Raw genomic sequence first — 21,385 nt, forward strand, 5'->3', positions numbered from 1 at the left:
CGTGCGAGACTGGCTTTTCAGAACCTGGGTGCATGTGAACCCACTTTTTCAAAAGTGCGTTTGTGATGTAAAAACATGTTTTAAAAATAGAAACACAAAATGAATGCAAAGGTGATCTCAAATATGTGCCCTGGACATGAGTTTCGTGACGAAAAAACCTTTTATTTTGCCTCGGTAAAAAAGTGAAATTTTGCAGGGCTATATAGCAGTATATATGTGACGTATTTTGTCTTTTTAGATTCTAAAATAAAAAAGTGGTTTCTCCGCGAAAACTTTCTACGCACACATGGAACATGCATACGTACCCCGTTATTTTTATTTCAGAATTTTTTAACATTTGGAAAATGCATTTCCCACCTGGTTCACGTGCACCTAGGTTCAACTGTGACTTTTCCTATCTCGTGCACTATATCTACTGCGCCAAAAAGAGCGCAGGAATAACTACCCAGTTTTACAGCTCCAAAATTTAGAGCTTCTGTTGGACATAAATATGGTCTCACGCGCGAAACACGAATAGAGCGTGCTGCAAAGTGCTTTTAGAGCACCAAAATTTAGCGCGACTATTAAAGATGCTCTAAGAATAGAATGGTATTGCGCGGAAAAATTACGGAGATTTATTTAAACGAAAACGTTAAGACTGTGTTTGGATGCCTTTATGAACATATCCTTTCATCTTAGTTGTAGACTTCGTTTTCCATAACATATCATTATTGCTTCTAGCTGATTATAATGTTGTACTTCCTCCACCTATCAAAAATGTCTCAATTTTATTCGCGCGTAGTTGAGATGAGATACTTTTGGGAAATCTGTCATGAAGCTGAGGGCTGCGCCTTCAAATTTGGTTGGGGCAGTACCCATATAACTACCACGACTGAAATCTGTCATGAAGCTGAGGGCTGCGCCTTCACGATACCAGGCCTTGGACCAACGGGGCCGGATCAGTCTACACTTGTGCGCGTTTCCAAAGCTTTAACCCCATGTCTCAGACGCAGCCAGCAGAGGCTACTGTTGGCAAACATGGAGGCGTCAAGTGGGTTTATTTGAATTACCTGCATTTACAATGAGCAAACGTGCTCTCAGTCTAGCTCAACAGGTTGATGCAACAATGATGAATGGATCTACTAACAGGCTCTATGAACCACCTCGCTGCCTTTTTCAGTAGTTTGTTTGTTTTCTTTTTCTAAAAAAAGGCCTATGCATCATTAGTTTAATTAATGTCTGACCTGATGTAACAAAACCCTGCATATAGTTGTTGCTCACTTAAGCAAAGAAAGGACATCTCAAGATGAAGTGCTAAACTATAAGTGTCATTGTACGAGAGAAAAACAATCCACATGCCGTTGTTTCATCATCGGGTGTAAGGCATGCATGGCTCTATGGATACTGAGTTCATCGTAAACCATTCTGAGCCTGATTTTCTAAACCATTTGTTGTGTGATCTTTGCGATTGTTCCAAACAAGTACTGGAGAGGGTTATGCACTTACCAGGCCATAGAAGGATAGTGCTATAACGTAGTCCTCCTTTGCAAATGCTTCCTTTGCGCGTGACTTCCAATCTGCAATTCTCTCTTTCACCGAAACTACAGGCTGAACACAATAGCATGCTCAGTTACAGGTGTAAAGATTGATCGTTTGGACACCACAGCAATAGTTTAAAGTTTGAAAATTAAATAATGTGCTGTTTGATCAAAATTCCTTCAATTATAAATCTTGATAGATTTGCAAACTTGGTTGGGGTAGTGCCATACAACCACCACGACTGAAATCTGTCAGAAACTCCCCTATTGAACAAAACGTCAATTAAATTTTAATACATAGCTCTATATTTAGGTACGCGTAATGACATCTTCCATCCAAATACATCAAGGATGCTTGTACCAAGATTTTATGAAGAACCTACAGGCTTGCAGATAGAACAAGGAGGTTACAATTTCACTAATGTTATCATGTACAGAACTTGCCCTATTTCTTCTAAGAAATCAAAGTGGAAACAATTGAAGACCAATGAGTATGTGTACTGTGTGTTAAATTTTTAATTTGTAAAGGAGAACACATCATAAGCTATCTATAAGAGCACCACGATTTATCGCGGTCTAAATAGAAAATACAAAGCAAACACACATTAAGTAACATGAGTATAACCAGGACTGAAGTAACAAAAAATATTATGTACATGCCTGAAGAGGATTGAAATGCGGAGAATTCACGGTTCTAATTATCCCATCAACACTCCATCGTCGAGACGCCGGCAAGCGGGGCGGAACCATAAGTCGCGGCCCCGCGCTGCTTTCGCGGCGTCGTCGCAGAGTCGGAGGACGTCGTCGCCGTCGCTGTTGTCCTCTCACCGTCGCGGCCTGCCGTTGCCGCCGAAGTCTCCGTTGCCCGTCTCGCGCGCCGACCACTCATGGCTGACGGACAATGGCGCTGTCGTCGCACTCAGGTCGTTAGGCGATGCTTCAAGGGCGAGGGCGAGCCCCGGGCTATCATCAGGCTCATCAGCAGTGCGGTGTAGCAACTCCAATCTGGCAGAGATGGAATTGGTTTTGTCCTAGGAAACAAAACTTCAACAAGGTTTGTGGTTTGTCGTGAGAGCTAAATTAGCCTATGAGCACACTCGCAATCCAGATTGCCATAGAGACTCTCCACATTTCCTGCCGCACAGCCGCCTGCCGTTGTTTCGCGCTGTGGTTCCCAAGCTGCACGGACTGAACCAACAACAAAAATGAGTCTGTCCGTGGACAAACGAGTACCTACAGTGAGAATCTGTGAAACTAACCTGATCGATGACATCAACCGATTGACGACGGCCTCGCCGGATTGCAGCTGCCTGCGGACTAGAAGAAGAACAAGAGCTGGGCCGCCGCGGAGTATTCATCCAACACACGAATCCAATCAATATAAACAATTATCACTTATCAGACCTAACCAACAAATCACAACACATTCTGGAGCAACAAAATATTGGCCTGAGTCGCATCCCTCGCCACTCCCATCGATTACCCAAATCCGGACTGAGAGTCCATGACTTGCTCTTCTCTCCTCTCCTCGACAAAGTCAAAGTCTAAGTCACACGCGTAACTCGCACGCGACCTGTGACGACGAGCTTGTACTTATAGAGGAAGGCTTGAGGTAAGAGAGGATGACTACAGATCTTTGGTGCTCACATGGACGGAGGGGATGAAAGGATGAGATGGGGGAGGCCTGGATCGGTGACGTGGAGGCTCATCTTGGGAAAGGAGCATGTCTCGGGAAACAAAAGGAAATGGCATGTAAACGAGGCATGGATGCGCTATTTAATCTCCTGATTTGCTGGCATCCATATGGTTTTGCATACGCTGATTTCCTGCCGGATAGTTATGGTGCTTGTTCTTCTTCTCGCATGGATCACTCAGTATTATTCATCGGTTAGTCAATTAGTCCACATCAGACCACACATACCTTGCACGCGCAACATCTTGCCACTAACCGTCGTTCACCCCGGATGGTACTTGCTGCGTTAGGCTCTGCTAACAATTCTGAATCGTGAGCCAACTCTACTTATTTATTACTCAAATTGATCGAGTGGTGTACTGAGTAGAATCTAAAATTTTACAATTCCAAAATTATGATTCTACGGTTCACAATCCTACCATATACCAGACTTTGTTGTCAGCACGCTACGGCTGTGTATTGGGACATGTCGATTCCGTTCATCTGCGAGGTTTTTTTTTAACGGAATTGCTAAGTTTCAGCTAGCTGAGACATAGCTTATGTCTTAATTAGTCACGTGCTTCATCGTTGGATTTTGTTTCAGCTTGAAGATTCGTGTTTACTGCTTTTTGTACTTTGTTTAGGCCCGCATCGAAACACACTGATGTAATTCGACTGAGACATAAGTTAAGTCTCAGTCGATCGAGACTTAGACACACCCTTTTTTCAATGACAATGTCTTGTAAAAGTTAAACTCGCAAGTTTGAAGAATTACCAAAGCCACAACTAGCACAACATTCATGCATGAGCTGGGTAAGTGCAAGTTGCATCCATTAGAGCACATCAGTACGTCATGCAAACAGTACAAACCATAATATATCTCGTTTCAATACAACCGGACAACTAGTATAATACATGGCACCACACCGAAACTAAATACGACAACCAGTTCACGATCCCTTACATGAATCCATCACCTCTTTGAATGAATTGGATTTTCATAAACCAAGACATAAACTAAGTTATATTCTTCTCTCAGGAACAAACTTGACTAATGGTACATGAAGAATCATGTCTGTTGACAAGTATCAAGAAAAAAACACCACCTCGCCACGGCCACACCACCGGGATCTACACCATATATATAATAACAAGAGCAATTCATCATCCAGCGCTAACAACAACATACATCACACCCGAGCCAAGATGAAAAAGCATCACTTCCACCATCCTTCCTACGAAGCAGACCCTTTTCTCACCTCGCCATCAGGGAAAAATGTAGCCCTCTGTCGCCTTCAGCTCCGACCACACAAGCTCTCACCCGTGCCCAGCCACCAAGCGCATTTACATGTCCACCATTGCATTATTCAGCTCCAAGGTCTCGATCCGGCCTTCATGGAGTCTGTTGCAGCAACACCGGAAGGATTTCCCATTACTTATTATTTATCAAAGGGTGCAAATATATTTCACAGCATGTTAGATCTAACAAAATCAACTCTTGCTCACATCAGGGGGATAAACATGACACAATGATGATAACCAGCTGATTTTATGCTTCAAATATTCGTACCATTCTGCAAAAAAACATGCATGACAACAAAAGCTCCATGAGCGGCATGAGAGGAAACTACTACTCAGACACACATTGGACAGCGAAAGTATCTTACTTGAGGGTCTCGTCATACGCAAGTCTTAATTAAACAGTTTTGAACCAGAATATCCTTATCCTGTGATCGGGGGTTGTGACAACATATTGAGTGCTATCGCTGCTCACCTAGACAGTACCTGCTCATTCAGTAGAAATATTTCATGTATATTAAGAAGACTAACAGTGGCTATCATTTCTAAGAAGTCTCAGACGTCAGATCTCATAATGCACTAGACATAAGTAGTTTTTTTGCCAAACGATTGATATAATTTTGGGCTATTATATATAGTTCACGTCAGGATGAAGTGATCTAGCCAACTAGTGATGAGATAAGAAGGATATATCTTACATAATATTCAGGAATCTCATAGGAAATTAAGCACTAGCAACACAGTCCACCATTTGGAGCAACCATACAAAACATTGTAAACATTCAGCAAAAGAAAACTAATATGCCAACAAGTGATAAGTATTAAGCAAATGGTCATATCTAAGTTCAAAATCTGGCTGCATCATCTAAATGAGAGATATTCAGCAAATTAATGATCATGTGAATTCAAATATTAGCACCATAACCTCTAATAACAGGCCCAGATGACGAATTCTTAGTACTACAACTAGAGAACTAGGTAGCCAGATCATCATCATCATCACCATAATTCAAGGCCATCGCCTTGATGGCCAGAACATAGAGAGGAACAAGAATCTACCTAGACACAACATGGAGTCGAAGCAGAAGAAGGGCCACTGCTCCAGGTCTTCCAGATTCCTCCAAGTTATGCATCAGGATGCAGCTCCCAGGTACCCATCTTGGTCGTCTGGTCCTTTTCTTGAAATCCTTCAACAAGAACAAAACATGATTTGTCATCTCTAAAAGTAGATTTAGCAAGAATATATAAATTAGGAGGATGGTTTCGACTTAAAATTCACATGACATGGGGAGCAACCGTACATCTATAGGCCACCACACAGTCAAAAGAGCTTGAATTTGATTAAGACAGGTACCAGATCAAACAGCGCAAAGCATTCAAACTTACTACAACCAAAGCTGAAAACATCAATTGCAACATATGTTTAGTGCTGAAAACATCAATCGATTGCTTATCAACCTGGGAAAAAGAAACAACGTATATTAATGACACAAGATGTTGCATTTATGAAAGAATGAGAAAAGATGGCATATATCAATCTTGTATCAGTCTTTCATAAAAGTAGAGCAACCTCTCTATGTTTTCTTCAAATCCTTTTTGTTCCTTTCCAGCAGTTCCTTTTCATTTACAAAGCACTTGACATGTACACTAAAATCAATTGCAACGACTGCTAGGCTGGGCTGACAGACAATAGTGACATCAAGACGGGGATTTTGAAATTAGCTACAACAATTGCATCATGGATTAAAATAATAATAAAAATTGTTACTTATGTCTAATCAGCTAAACACCATAGCAAGTTAGTGGAAGATATAGAAAATAAGTGTCACTGCTTTGCTCCATAAGAATATTATTTCAAAATTCAGATAAGTCAATATATCAAGCTGGCCTTGTGTCCCCCCGGTAAGTTCCCCTATCAAAAAAAAAAGTCACAACAGGTCGCCGACGCAATACCAAAGGCCTCCACCACCACCTTCGACGGTAGCGGCTAGCTGCGAAGCGCACAATGGGTCCTGGCGGCGAGGTCGGTGAAGTTTCGCACACCAGCGAGCTCATCTCCAAGCCGGAACACCAGATCGACCTCTCTTATCAGCGCCGCCAACATGTCATATTCTGGTGGGTTCCTGGAGCAAGGCGGTTCCGCGACCAAGACCATGCCGAACCGAGTCGCTTCACATCTGTTTGCCATCAGCAGCAACAGCTAGACACAATCAAGGAAATGAATGAATGCACAGAGAATATATCAAAAAAAGGGCAGCCCGGTGCATGAAGCCCCCACTTTGTGCGGAGTGTGGTGAAGGGTCAGACCACATTGGGTCATTGTACACAGCCTTTCCTTGCAATTTTTGCAAGAGGATGTTTCCATGACTTAACCAGTGACCTTCTTGTCACAAGGCAACAGCTTTTACCACTGCGCCAAGGCACATCGAATAAATAAGCAACAACAATCCTAATTTACAAGGCAATACTTAGGTGATTCTTTGTAACCATCGTGTGGTGATTCCTCTGTACAACACTACTAGACCATGAAAGCGCGCGCTGCTGCGCCCGTCCATAATGTGTAAAAAACTGAAGAAATGTCTGAGAAATTTAGATAATAGAAACATTTGTTGAGGTCTAAAAAATGAATTAGGATAATAGAAATTATTTTTTTATCAAGTTAGAAATTATACTCACATTGATGCTTTTCGTTTTTACACATTGCACATGTTGTATCATGAGAAGAATATTCAAAAATTGGATAAATCAAACGTTTACAACATTTTGTCCTCTAAAGGATCACTAGTAGAAAACCTCTCATCCATCTAAGCCATAAATACCGGTTCCCTTACGAACCGGTACTAAAGGGTGTATTAGTACCGGTTGCACAGCTCAGACCTTTAGTACCGGTTCGTAAGGACCTTTAATACCGGTTCGTGACACGAACCGGTACTAAAGGGTTCGCGTCAGCTGAAAAACCTTTAGTACCGGTTCGTGACACGAACCGGTACTAAAGGGTAGACCTTTAGTACCGGTTCGTGTCACGGACCGGTACTAAAGGTTTTTCTGCTCCCCCACGCAGCTCCACCCCCCCCCCCCCCCGGATCGCCTTTTTTGACACTGTAAAATAGAAAAGAAAATGATAGAAAATTCAAAAAATAAAATGTTTTCAGATTCTTCTATGTTATGCAACCTACTATTAGGAAAAATTAACAAATTTGAATTTTCACTTTTTTTGCAAAAAAGTTTTAAAAAATGGTAAAACCGCAATAACTTTTGCATACGACGTCGAAAAAATACGTATAATATATCAAAAAAATCCTGGGAAAAAGTTACATCCGAATTCACCAGGGTTTACCCGGTTAGCCAATTTTTAGATTCTCAAAATTCCAAATGAAAATATGAAAGCAGGAAGATTTTAGTTTTTTTCCAGAAATTTAAAATTTTATATATTTTTATTTTTTTAAAATTAAAATATTAATTGTAAGATTTTTTGAGTCCTAACATATTACTATTACTTTTATCAAATTATAAGATTTTCAATTTTTCAAGTTTTAGGTTTTGCAAAAAATATTAAATTTTTTAAAAATAATTAAAAATAATAAAAATTAAAAAAGTTAATTTTATTTATTTATTCAACATTATTATTACATCATTACTTTTATTTATTAAAACAATTATTTGGAATTCAAACGATAAAAAGTGTGACATCGACCAACATGTTAATAGGATTGATATGATACTATTATCACATACATGCGCGCGAAGCACTTGGAAGTGGAACGGGATGGAACTTGGAAGTTAAGCGTGCTAGTGCGGGAGTAGTGTGAGGATGGGTGACCGACCGGGAAGTTTGACTACGGGTAAGTAATTTGACTAGAGATTAAGTGTAGTAAGAGACTAACGGAAATACTAGTAATTCTGAAAAAATAAAAAAAAAGAGGCCGTGAAAAAAAGGGTGTGAAAAATAATTAGAAAAAATAGAAAAAAAAATTAAACGAAATAGGCTTTAATACCGGTTCGTGTTACGAACCGGTACCAAAGGTCTCCAGCCCCACGGGTTCCTCCGTGCCCACGTGGAGGCACCTTTAGTACCGGTTCGTAAGCAACCGGTACGAAAGGGGGGGGCCTTTAGTGCCGGATAATTAGTACCGGTTGCTCAACCGGTACTAATGCCCCTATGGAACCGGTACAGATGAGCGTTTTTCTACTAGTGGATAGCATCTACTCTTGCATAGGATTGAACAATTCAACTGTAACAGGAAGGTCAAGTCCTCAAAAGTTCAACTCTTGCAAACATAGAATTGGCTATCTTCCAAAGTTGATAATAACTAAACCAAAGAATTTTAAAATTTACTAAGCCTGCACCGCATCAAGGTGAGAGTGTAAAAGTTTAAGAGCCAACAAACCATACTGATGTCTCTCGCAAGAAAGGAACACTGTTTTTTTTCAACAGTATACACAGTTTATGAAGAATGAATCAACACAAGCCTTCCATAACTTAGCCAAATTTCCCCTTCTTCCTCGTCCCGACCAGATCCCACCTGTGCAACCTCCCCTTCTGCCTCGCGACGCCGCCCCGTCCCTCGATCTGCCTCGCGACGCTGCCCCGTCCGTCGATCTGCCTCGCGACGCCGCCCACCGGTGGCCGCCACCCCTCCTCTACCGCTTGCCGTGCCCCCGGAGCAGGAGTAGAAGCAGCACGCCGCGGAGCAGGAGCCCCTGAGCACGCCGCGGAGCAGGAGCCCCTGAGCACGCCGCGGAGCAGGAGCCCCACCCTCCCACCGGCGCCTCTCTCCACCGACGAGCTTCGACGTCGCACTCATCTCCCCTCGGCGCCCACGTCTCCAGCCAGGTAATCCCCTCCTCTCCCGCTCGAGCCTTTCTCCTCTCCCCGCATTGGCACGAACCCTAACCCTAACCCCGCCCCGGCCATGACCTCCACCTCGCCCTGCAGTTTCCTTGCCGCACCACCGCCTCATCGCACCGCTGCCTCTCGCCTCGCCGCCCACGTCCAGGACCAGGAGGAGGAGCAAAATTTCAGATGCCAAGTTCAGCTCGCCAAACCATTCCATTAACCCTGATCTGGTAGTGTTATGCTAGACTCTACTAGTAGGCATGCAAGTGGACAGTCCGGCAAACATGACGGACAGCTCGCGGGATTAGGTGTGTGGTGCAAATTAGCTAAAGACTAATGATTGTTTCATTAGATGATTAGAGAATGAAGTGACGAGGCGGACAGGCCTTCATGGTTTGGCGGACGTACTACTCTGGAAAAGCATCGACACTAAACCCAGTGAACAAGCAACATGATTCATGGCCATTAAGGTCTAATAGTCCATTGAATTGAGGAAAAAAATATGTGGATCTGCTCAAGCACTTGTTTACAAAAATGCATATCCTTGGAGCACAAGGAAACAACAGCACATGATTACAATGTCTAAACGAAAAAAAAGGAACCAAGTATTCTAACGCGGAGTCTGGTATACAAAAAAAGAACTACAATGGACAAAGAAACAAGTAGCTTGAACAAACCTTTGCCTCCTTCTGAACATCCATGGCTGCACCGGAAAGATCCTTAATTAATCCATTTATGAAATTGACTGGCTGGCTATTGTTCATCATAGCGGCAAACACATTTGCATGCTCCTGTAATGTTACGAATTCAAAGTGTACATAAAAATCCTATATCCAGACTATGTTGCAGTGCTACAAGGTGCAGCGGCGTGGAGCCCCTCTCGTCGGGCATCGCAGGGTCAGCACCGTGGTCCAGAAGGTACCTCATAACCTGGACATTCCCCTCTCGTGCAGCGATGCCGCCCGCGCTGAGGATCTCCGCTGCCCGCGCCGCGCGAGGAAGCTCCGCCCGCTGCAGGAGCCAGGACGAGCCGAGGAGGCCGCCCAGCTGCTGCTGCTGCCGACGGAGGAGAGGTGCGGCGAGGAGAACACGGCGGAGCTGTGGTGCGCGAGCTGGAGGCTGGCGGGCGGGGGCGTAGCCAGCCGCGTCGGCTACGGGCGGGTACGGGCGAGGGCGGCGCCATTGCTTCGCGCTGTGATTCTCAAGCTGCACGGACTGGACCAACAACAAAAATAAGCCTGTGCGTGGACAAACGAGGACCTACAGTGAAAATCTGGGAAACTAACCTGATCAATGACATCAACTGATTGACGACGGCCTCGCCGGATTGCAGTTGCCTGCGGACTAGAAGAAGAACAAGAGCCGGGCCGCCGCGGAGTATTCATCCAACACGTGAATCCGATCAATATGAACAATTATCACTTATCAGACCCAACCAACAAATCACAGCACATTCTGGAGCAACAAAATAGTAGCCTGAGTCGCATCCCTCGCCACTCCCATCGATTACCCAAATCCGGACTGAGAGTCCATTGCTTGCTCTTCTCTCCTCTCCTCTCCTCTCCTCGACAAAGTCAAAGTCTAAGTCACACACGTAACTCGCACGCGACCTGTGACGATGAGCTTGTACTTATAGAGGAAGGCTTGAGGTAGGAGAGGATGACTGCAGGTTTAGTGATCTTTGGTGCTCACATGAACGGAGAGGATGAACAGATGAGATGGGGGGAGGCCTGGATCGGTGACGTGGAGGCTCATCTCGGGGAACATGCATGTCTCGGGAAACAAAAGGAAATGACATGTAAACGAGGCATGCATGCGCTATTTAATCTCCCGATTTGCTGGCATCCAAATGGTTTTGCTTACGCTGATTTCCTGCCGGATAGTTATGGTGCTTGTTCTTCTTCTTGCATGGATCTCTCTGTATTATTCATCAGCTAGTCAATTAGTCCATAGCAGACCACACATACCTTGCACGCGCAACATCTTGCCACCAACTGTCGTTCACCCCGGATGGTACTTGCTACGTTGGGCTGTCCTAACAATTGTTGGCTGAATCATGGGCCAACTCTATTTCTTTACTATTCAAATTGATCGAGTGGTGTACTGAGTAGAATCTAAAATTTTTCAATTCCAAAATTACGATTCTATGGATCACAATCCTCCAAAATTACGATTCTATGGTTCACAATCCTACCCTAGACCGGACTTTGTTGTCAGCAGGCTACGACTGTGTATCGGGACATGTCGATTCCGTTCATCTGCAAGATTTTTTTCGATGACCATTTGTCTTGTAAAAGTTAAACTCGCAAGTTTGAAGAATTATCAAAGCTACAGTACCCCATCGTAAGATGCTACAAACCATAGCTAGCACAACATTCATGTAACATGTGTTACAAGAAAGAAATATATACACGAGCTGGGTAACTGCAAGTTGCATCCATCAGAGCACATCAGTACGTCATGCAAACAGTACAACCAGAATATATATCATTTCAATACAACCAGGATAATACATGGCACCACACCGAAACTAAATACAGCAACCAGTTCAGGATCATCCTTACAGGAACCCATCACCTCTTTGTATGAATTGGATTTACATAAACCAAGACATAAACTAATTTATATTCTTCTCTCAGGAACAAACTTGACTAATGATACATGAAGAATCAATGTCTGTTGACAAGTATCCAGAAAAAAACACCACCTCACCACGGCAACAGCACCGGGATCTACACCATATATATAATAACAAGAGCAATTCATCATCCAGCGCTAACAACAACATACATCACACCCGAGCCAGGATGAAAAAGCATCACTTCCACCATTCTTCCTACGAAGCAGACCCTTTTCTCACCTAGCCATCAGGGACAAAATGTAGCCCTCTGTCACCTTGACCACACAAGCTCTTTCCCGTGCCCAGCCACCAAGTGCATTTACATGTCCACCATTGCATTCTTCAGCTCCAACGTCTCAATCCGGCCTTCATGGAGTCTGTTGCAGCAACACCGGAAGGATTTCCCATTACGTATTATTTATTAGAGGGTACAAATATACTTCACAGCATGTTAAAGCTAACAACATCAACTCTTGCTCACAGGAGGGGGATAAACATGACACAATGATGATAACCAGCTGATTTTATGCTTCAAACATTCAGACCATTCTGCAAAGAACATGCATGACAACAAAAGCTCCATGAGCGCATGAGAGGAAACTACTACTCTGACACACAAACAAGATAGTACTTCAGAGATATATCAGGCATAAATATCCAACGACAACGCCATGAGAGGAATGGGTTTGTAGTTCCTAGCATCTAGTTCATCCGTACCCTTGGTTGCATCTTGAGCCTCTTAGGTTTCTCTATGATTATAGAGTAATAAGGATGACACATTGCATCAAACTTATAAGAAATAGCATACATGGAGAAAATTCAGAACATGGTGTCACTGGACACCGGCCAATAAGACATTCTCCTGGGATGCTTGAACTAGCATATCTAAAGGTATATGTTCTCCCGGGATCCTTGGTGTCATTGATATTACCAGCAAATTTCTAATGTCAATGGAGCCTCTTATTGTTCTCCACCTTCTCCGGGACACGGGGAAGCATATTCGTGTGCAAATTTACAACCTTGAGTATGTGTTATGATAATAAGACTTACAGGACCATGTCTCATACATAAGTACATATGGCATTACTCATTCATTCGATCAGTAACTAGGAGCACAACATGATTTTTATAATTGGGCGATAAAAGGTCAATGGTTCAACATGAGCAACTATATATATACATGCTATTTCAGAAGAACAATTATATTCTTTAACATCATCAATATATCGAAGTACATAAAGAACCAAATATAAAAGGGAAAATGGAAAATCAAAAGAACTATGGCATACCTTTATGCCCAAAGGTGGCATAAATAAGAAAGTTGCCGCTTTCATCAAATACATCATTAGTGGAAAAGCAAAGAACTATGGCATCCCTTTATGCCCAAAAGAACATTTTCTGACTTTTCTATTTCCTTCTCATCAACCATTTTCCACATAAAATAAATAGCCTCAAGATGATACAAGTGAACGTCAGTTTTTCAAAGATCTTGTCACTTGTAAATCTATTATTTCTTCTAAGACACACGAGTTGTAAAGCTTGCTGATCCCAATTTAGCTCTTGTTGCTGTTGAAGCTATTTCCATAAGACATGCAAAGAAAATACACAAGTGACACACCAAAGTTGATTTTGAATCTATTTCCATTAGACAGCCAAAGAAAAACAGAAATGCTTACAAAAACACATATCATTGTAAAACTTAAACAGAGGAGTCCAGGTGCAAACTCTTGGCACACTAAAGCTATTGATGTCAGAATAACAATCTCGTTGCAAAATAAGAAGCATGTTAGGAGAGGATTGATACGTCCAATTTGCATCACTATTTTATATCATAATTTGCTGTTATTCATTGATATATTTCATATTGGGACACAATACTTATGTTACTTCATCTATTTTGCATGTTTCATCATTATTGGAGGATCAAGCACCGGAGCCAGGATTCTGCTGGAAAAAGCACCGTCAGAACGCAATATTTCGGAAGATCAACTGTGGAAGGAAATTATACCAAAAATCCTATTTTTCAAGATGACGAAGGAAGCCAGAAGGAGGAGCCAGCTGGACCCAGGGTGGGCCCACACTATAGGGCGGCGCGGCCCATGGCCTGGCCGCGCCACCATGTGGTGTGGGGTCCCCACAGCCCCTTTCGCCTCCTTTTCTTCGTGAAATCCTTCGTCCCGAAAACCTAAGCCACAGAGGGTACCTCGCGAAGAGTTACAGCCGCCTCTGCGGGGCGGAGAACACCAGAGAGAAAAGAGCTCTCCGGCGGGCAGGAATCCGCCGGGGAAATTCCCTCCGGGAGGGGGAAATCGACGCCATCGTCACCGTCATCGAGCTGGACATCATCTCCATCACCATCATCATCATCTCCACCATCATCACCGCCTTCTCCACCGCTGGACACCGTCACCGCCGTGGCAATTTGGGTTTGATCTTGATTGTTTGATAGGGGAAACTCTCCCGGTATCGATCTCTACTTGTTGTTGATGCTATTGAGTGAAACCATTGAACCAAGTTTATGTTCAGATTGTTATTCATCATCATATCACCTCTGATCATGTTCCATATGATGTCTCGTGAGTAGTTCGTTTAGTTCTTGAGGACATGGGTGAAGTCTAAATGCTAGTAGTGAACTATGGTTGAGTAATATTCAATGGTATGATATTTAAGTTGTGGTGTTATTCTTCTAGTGGTGTCATGTGAACGTCGACTACATGACACTTCACCATTTATGGGCCTAGGGGAATGCATCTTGTACTCGTTTGCCAATTGCGGGGTTGCCGGAGTGACAGAAACCTAAACCCCCGTTGGTATATCGATGCAGGAGGGATAGCAGGATCTCAGAGTTTAAGGCTGTGGTTAGATTTATTCTTAATTACTTTCTTGTAGTTGCGGATGCTTGCAAGGGGTATAATCACAAGTATGTATTAGTCCTAGGAAGGGCGGTACATTAGCATAGGTTCACCCACACAACACTTATCATAACAATGAAGATTATTTAGCCGTATGTAGCGAAAGCACTAGACTAAAATCCCGTGTGTCCTCGAGAACGCTTGGTCATTATAAGTAAACAAACCGGCTTGTCCTTTGTGCTAAAAAGGATTGGGCCACTCGCTGCAATTGTTACTCTCGCACTTTAATTACTCGTACTTTATTCAACTGTTACATCAAAACCCCCTGAATACTTGTCTGTGAGCATTTACAGTGAATCCTTCATCGAAACTGCTTGTCAACACCTTCTGCTCCTCGTTGGGATCGACATTCTTACTTATCGAAAATACTACGATACACCCCCTATACTTGTGGGTCATCAAGACTATTTTCTGGCGCCGTTGCCGGGGAGTGAAGCGCTATTGGTAAGTGGAATTGGTAAGGAAAACCTTTACTGTTTGTGCTGATTTTATTTCTGCCTGCTGCTATAAGTCATTATGGAGAGATCTTCTCTTCAATTTTTATTTGGGAAATCTACTACTACTGCAACGGTAGTGGATGAGGCGCCAGGTGAGGAAGTGATACCATATAAAATACCTATGAAAATTATTGAACGTGTTATGGATAACCGCTATGAAGGGGATGGAACTGTCCACCCTGGAGATCATTTATTGTTCTTACATGAATTATGCGGTTTATTCAAGTGTGCAGGTATTGCTATGGATGAAGTGAGGAAGAAACTATTCTCTTTATCGCTGTCTGGTAAAGCGGCGCATTGGTATAAATTACTGGATAATGGGGATTCTCTTGAATGGAATGATATTGTGCCCCGGTTTTATTCTAAGTTCTATCCTCCAAGTGAAATTCACAAGGATCGGAATCGCATATATAATTTTTGGCCTCATGATGGAGATAGTATTGCCCAAGCTTGGGGGAGATTGAAGTCTTTAATGCTCAAATGCCCCATTCATGAGCTTCCTGGTAATGTTATTATTGATAATTTCTATGCAAGACTTTCTTTTCAAGATAAGACCTTGCTGGATACTTCTTGTTCTGGATCATTTACACGCAACAAAGAAGAGTTTAAAATGGACCTTCTTGATCGGATCCAAGAAAATACTGAAGGTTGGGAGAACGACAAGGATAGAGAATCAGGTATAATTTATGATTATAAATGCATTGAAGCTTTTATGGATACTGATAAATTTCGTAATATGAGTGCTACATATGGTCTTGATTCTCAAGTTGCTGCAAATCTTTATAAAGCTTTTGCCTCTCATTATGAATTGCCAAAGAAGAATTTTGATAAGTATCATGAACAGTATAAAGATAAAATTGATTCATCTATTAATAAATGCGTTGTAGTTGAAACTGCTGATCATGTTATTCCTGAAGCTTATATTGAAAAAACTCCTTTCCCTGCTAAAATGAAGGAGTGCTCTGTTATAAATAGTGCGGTTCATAAAAGTGAAAAGAAACCTGTAGAACCTGAAGAACAAATAAAAGTTGAACCTGCTGTTGCAATAGTTAAAGATCTTGTGACTGAAAATGTGGAGGATGGTCATATTATTTTCTGTGAAGATGCTTCTAATATTGTTTCACATCCTAATAAACCCAAACAAGTTAGTGTTCCTATGCTATCTGTTAGAATTGGTGATCATTGCTATTATGGATTATGTGATATTGGTGCAAGCGTTAGTGCTATTCCTTATGAGCTTTACACGGGGATTATGCACGAAATTGATTCTTGTGAACTTGAAGATATTGATGTGGTTATTCAGCTGGCTAATAGAGAAACTATTTCTCCAATTGGTATTGTTCGAGATGTGGAAGTTTTATGCGGTAAGATTAAATATTCTTGTCAAAGTCTAAGTCACACGCGTAACTCGCACGCGACCTGTGACGACGAGCTTGTACTTATAGAGGAAGGCTTGAGGTAAGAGAGGATGACTACAGATCTTTGGTGCTCACATGGACGGAGGGGATGAAAGGATGAGATGGGGGAGGCCTGGATCGGTGACGTGGAGGCTCATCTTGGGAAAGGAGCATGTCTCGGGAAACAAAAGGAAATGGCATGTAAACGAGGCATGGATGCGCTATTTAATCTCCTGATTTGCTGGCATCCATATGGTTTTGCATACGCTGATTTCCTGCCGGATAGTTATGGTGCTTGTTCTTCTTCTCGCATGGATCACTCAGTATTATTCATCGGTTAGTCAATTAGTCCACATCAGACCACACATACCTTGCACGCGCAACATCTTGCCACTAACCGTCGTTCACCCCGGATGGTACTTGCTGCGTCAGGCTCTGCTAACAATTCTGAATCGTGAGCCAACTCTACTTATTTATTACTCAAATTGATCGAGTGGTGTACTGAGTAGAATCTAAAATTTTACAATTCCAAAATTATGATTCTACGGTTCACAATCCTACCATATACCAGACTTTGTTGTCAGCACGCTACGGCTGTGTATTGGGACATGTCGATTCCGTTCATCTGCGAGGTTTTTTTTTAACGGAATTGCTAAGTTTCAGCTAGCTGAGACATAGCTTATGTCTTAATTAGTCACGTGCTTCATCGTTGGATTTTGTTTCAGCTTGAAGATTCGTGTTTACTGCTTTTTGTACTTTGTTTAGGCCCGCATCGAAACACACTGATGTAATTCGACTGAGACATAAGTTAAGTCTCAGTCGATCGAGACTTAGACACACCCTTTTTTCAATGACAATGTCTTGTAAAAGTTAAACTCGCAAGTTTGAAGAATTACCAAAGCCACAACTAGCACAACATTCATGCATGAGCTGGGTAAGTGCAAGTTGCATCCATTAGAGCACATCAGTACGTCATGCAAACAGTACAAACCATAATATATCTCGTTTCAATACAACCGGACAACTAGTATAATACATGGCACCACACCGAAACTAAATACGACAACCAGTTCACGATCCCTTACATGAATCCATCACCTCTTTGAATGAATTGGATTTTCATAAACCAAGACATAAACTAAGTTATATTCTTCTCTCAGGAACAAACTTGACTAATGGTACATGAAGAATCATGTCTGTTGACAAGTATCAAGAAAAAACACCACCTCGCCACGGCCACACCACCGGGATCTACACCATATATATAATAACAAGAGCAATTCATCATCCAGCGCTAACAACAACATACATCACACCCGAGCCAAGATGAAAAAGCATCACTTCCACCATCCTTCCTACGAAGCAGACCCTTTTCTCACCTCGCCATCAGGGAAAAATGTAGCCCTCTGTCGCCTTCAGCTCCGACCACACAAGCTCTCACCCGTGCCCAGCCACCAAGCGCATTTACATGTCCACCATTGCATTATTCAGCTCCAAGGTCTCGATCCGGCCTTCATGGAGTCTGTTGCAGCAACACCGGAAGGATTTCCCATTACTTATTATTTATCAAAGGGTGCAAATATATTTCACAGCATGTTAGATCTAACAACATCAACTCTTGCTCACATCAGGGGGATAAACATGACACAATGATGATAACCAGCTGATTTTATGCTTCAAATATTCGTACCATTCTGCAAAAAAACATGCATGACAACAAAAGCTCCATGAGCGGCATGAGAGGAAACTACTACTCAGACACACATTGGACAGCGAAAGTATCTTACTTGAGGGTCTCACATACGCAAGTCTTAATTAAACAGTTTTGAACCAGAATATCCTTATCCTGTGATCGGGGGTTGTGACAACATATTGAGTGCTATCGCTGCTCACCTAGACAGTACCTGCTCATTCAGTAGAAATATTTCATGTATATTAAGAAGACTAACAGTGGCTATCATTTCTAAGAAGTCTCAGACGTCAGATCTCATAATGCACTAGACATAAGTAGTTTTTTTGCCAAACGATTGATATAATTTTGGGCTATTATGTATAGTTCACGTCAGGATGAAGTGATCTAGCCAACTAGTGATGAGATAAGAAGGATATATCTTACATAATATTCAGGAATCTCATAGGAAATTAAGCACTAGCAACACAGTCCACCATTTGGAGCAACCATACAAAACATTGTAAACATTCAGCAAAAGAAAACTAATATGCCAACAAGTGATAAGTATTAAGCAAATGGTCATATCTAAGTTCAAAATCTGGCTGCATCATCTAAATGAGAGATATTCAGCAAATTAATGATCATGTGAATTCAAATATTAGCACCATAACCTCTAATAACAGGCCCAGATGACGAATTCTTAGTACTACAACTAGAGAACTAGGTAGCCAGATCATCATCATCATCACCATAATTCAAGGCCATCGCCTTGATGGCCAGAACATAGAGAGGAACAAGAATCTACCTAGACACAACATGGAGTCGAAGCAGAAGAAGGGCCACTGCTCCAGGTCTTCCAGATTCCTCCAAGTTATGCATCAGGATGCAGCTCCCAGGTACCCATCTTGGTCGTCTGGTCCTTTTCTTGAAATCCTTCAACAAGAACAAAACATGATTTGTCATCTCTAAAAGTAGATTTAGCAAGAATATATAAATTAGGAGGATGGTTTCGACTTAAAATTCACATGACATGGGGAGCAACCGTACATCTATAGGCCACCACACAGTCAAAAGAGCTTGAATTTGATTAAGACAGGTACCAGATCAAACAGCGCAAAGCATTCAAACTTACTACAACCAAAGCTGAAAACATCAATTGCAACATATGTTTAGTGCTGAAAACATCAATCGATTGCTTATCAACCTGGGAAAAAGAAACAACGTATATTAATGACACAAGATGTTGCATTTATGAAAGAATGAGAAAAGATGGCATATATCAATCTTGTATCAGTCTTTCATAAAAGTAGAGCAACCTCTCTATGTTTTCTTCAAATCCTTTTTGTTCCTTTCCAGCAGTTCCTTTTCATTTACAAAGCACTTGACATGTACACTAAAATCAATTGCAACGACTGCTAGGCTGGGCTGACAGACAATAGTGACATCAAGACGGGGATTTTGAAATTAGCTACAACAATTGCATCATGGATTAAAATAATAATAAAAATTGTTACTTATGTCTAATCAGCTAAACACCATAGCAAGTTAGTGGAAGATATAGAAAATAAGTGTCACTGCTTTGCTCCATAAGAATATTATTTCAAAATTCAGATAAGTCAATATATCAAGCTGGCCTTGTGTCCCCCCGGTAAGTTCCCCTATCAAAAAAAAAAAAGTCACAACAGGTCGCCGACGCAATACCAAAGGCCTCCACCACCACCTTCGACGGTAGCGGCTAGCTGCGAAGCGCACAATGGGTCCTGGCGGCGAGGTCGGTGAAGTTTCGCACACCAGCGAGCTCATCTCCAAGCCGGAACACCAGATCGACCTCTCTTATCAGCGCCGCCAACATGTCATATTCTGGTGGGTTCCTGGAGCAGGGCGGTTCCGCGACCAAGACCATGCCGAACCGAGTCGCTTCACATCTGTTTGCCATCAGCAGCAACAGCTAGACACAATCAAGGAAATGAATGAATGCACAGAGAATATATCAAAAAAAGGGCAGCCCGGTGCATGAAGCCCCCACTTTGTGCGGAGTGTGGTGAAGGGTCAGACCACATTGGGTCATTGTACACAGCCTTTCCTTGCAATTTTTGCAAGAGGATGTTTCCATGACTTAACCAGTGACCTTCTTGTCACAAGGCAACAGCTTTTACCACTGCGCCAAGGCACATCGAATAAATAAGCAACAACAATCCTAATTTACAAGGCAATACTTAGGTGATTCTTTGTAACCATCGTGTGGTGATTCCTCTGTACAACACTACTAGACCATGAAAGCGCGCGCTGCTGCGCCCGTCCATAATGTGTAAAAAACTGAAGAAATGTCTGAGAAATTTAGATAATAGAAACATTTGTTGAGGTCTAAAAAATGAATTTGGATAATAGAAATTATTTTTTTATCAAGTTAGAAATTATACTCACATTGATGCTTTTCGTTTTTACACATTGCACATGTTGTATCATGAGAAGAATATTCAAAAATTGGATAAATCAAACGTTTACAACATTTTGTCCTCTAAAGGATAGCATCTACTCTTGCATAGGATTGAACAATTCAACTGTAACAGGAAGGTCAAGTCCTCGAAAGTTCAACTCTTGCAAACATAGAATTGGCTATCTTCCAAAGTTGATAATAACTAAACCAAAGAATTTTAAAATTTACTAAGCCTGCACCGCATCAAGGTGAGAGTGTAAAAGTTTAAGAGCCAACAAACCATACTGATGTCTCTCGCAAGAAAGGAACACTGTTTTTTTTCAACAGTATACACAGTTTATGAAGAATGAATCAACACAAGCCTTCCATAACTTAGCCAAATTTCCCCTTCTTCCTCGTCCCGACCAGATCCCACCTGTGCAACCTCCCCCTCTGCCTCGCGACGCCGCCCCGTCCCTCGATCTGCCTCGCGACGCTGCCCCGTCCGTCGATCTGCCTCGCGACGCCGCCCACCGGTGGCCGCCA

General features: G+C 42.3%; 1 protein-coding gene and 1 long non-coding RNA gene across 3 annotated transcripts in view; both read right to left on the reverse strand.

Annotated features, from left to right (window-relative positions):
• LOC127292478 (uncharacterized) overlaps positions 1-21,385 on the reverse strand; it is a 65,253-nt gene that overhangs the window by 3,318 nt on the left and 40,550 nt on the right. The gene's annotated exons all lie outside the window — the stretch shown is intronic.
• Positions 888-2,234, reverse strand: LOC139830841 (uncharacterized). Its single transcript, XR_011744331.1, has 3 exons — positions 2,178-2,234; positions 1,486-1,587; positions 888-1,049 (listed from the first exon to the last, which is right to left on the reverse strand). It is a non-coding gene; the product is annotated as an uncharacterized lncRNA (long non-coding RNA).

This window comes from Lolium perenne, chromosome 4, assembly GCF_019359855.2.
Source record: "Lolium perenne isolate Kyuss_39 chromosome 4, Kyuss_2.0, whole genome shotgun sequence".
Lineage (NCBI taxonomy): Eukaryota > Viridiplantae > Streptophyta > Magnoliopsida > Poales > Poaceae > Lolium > Lolium perenne.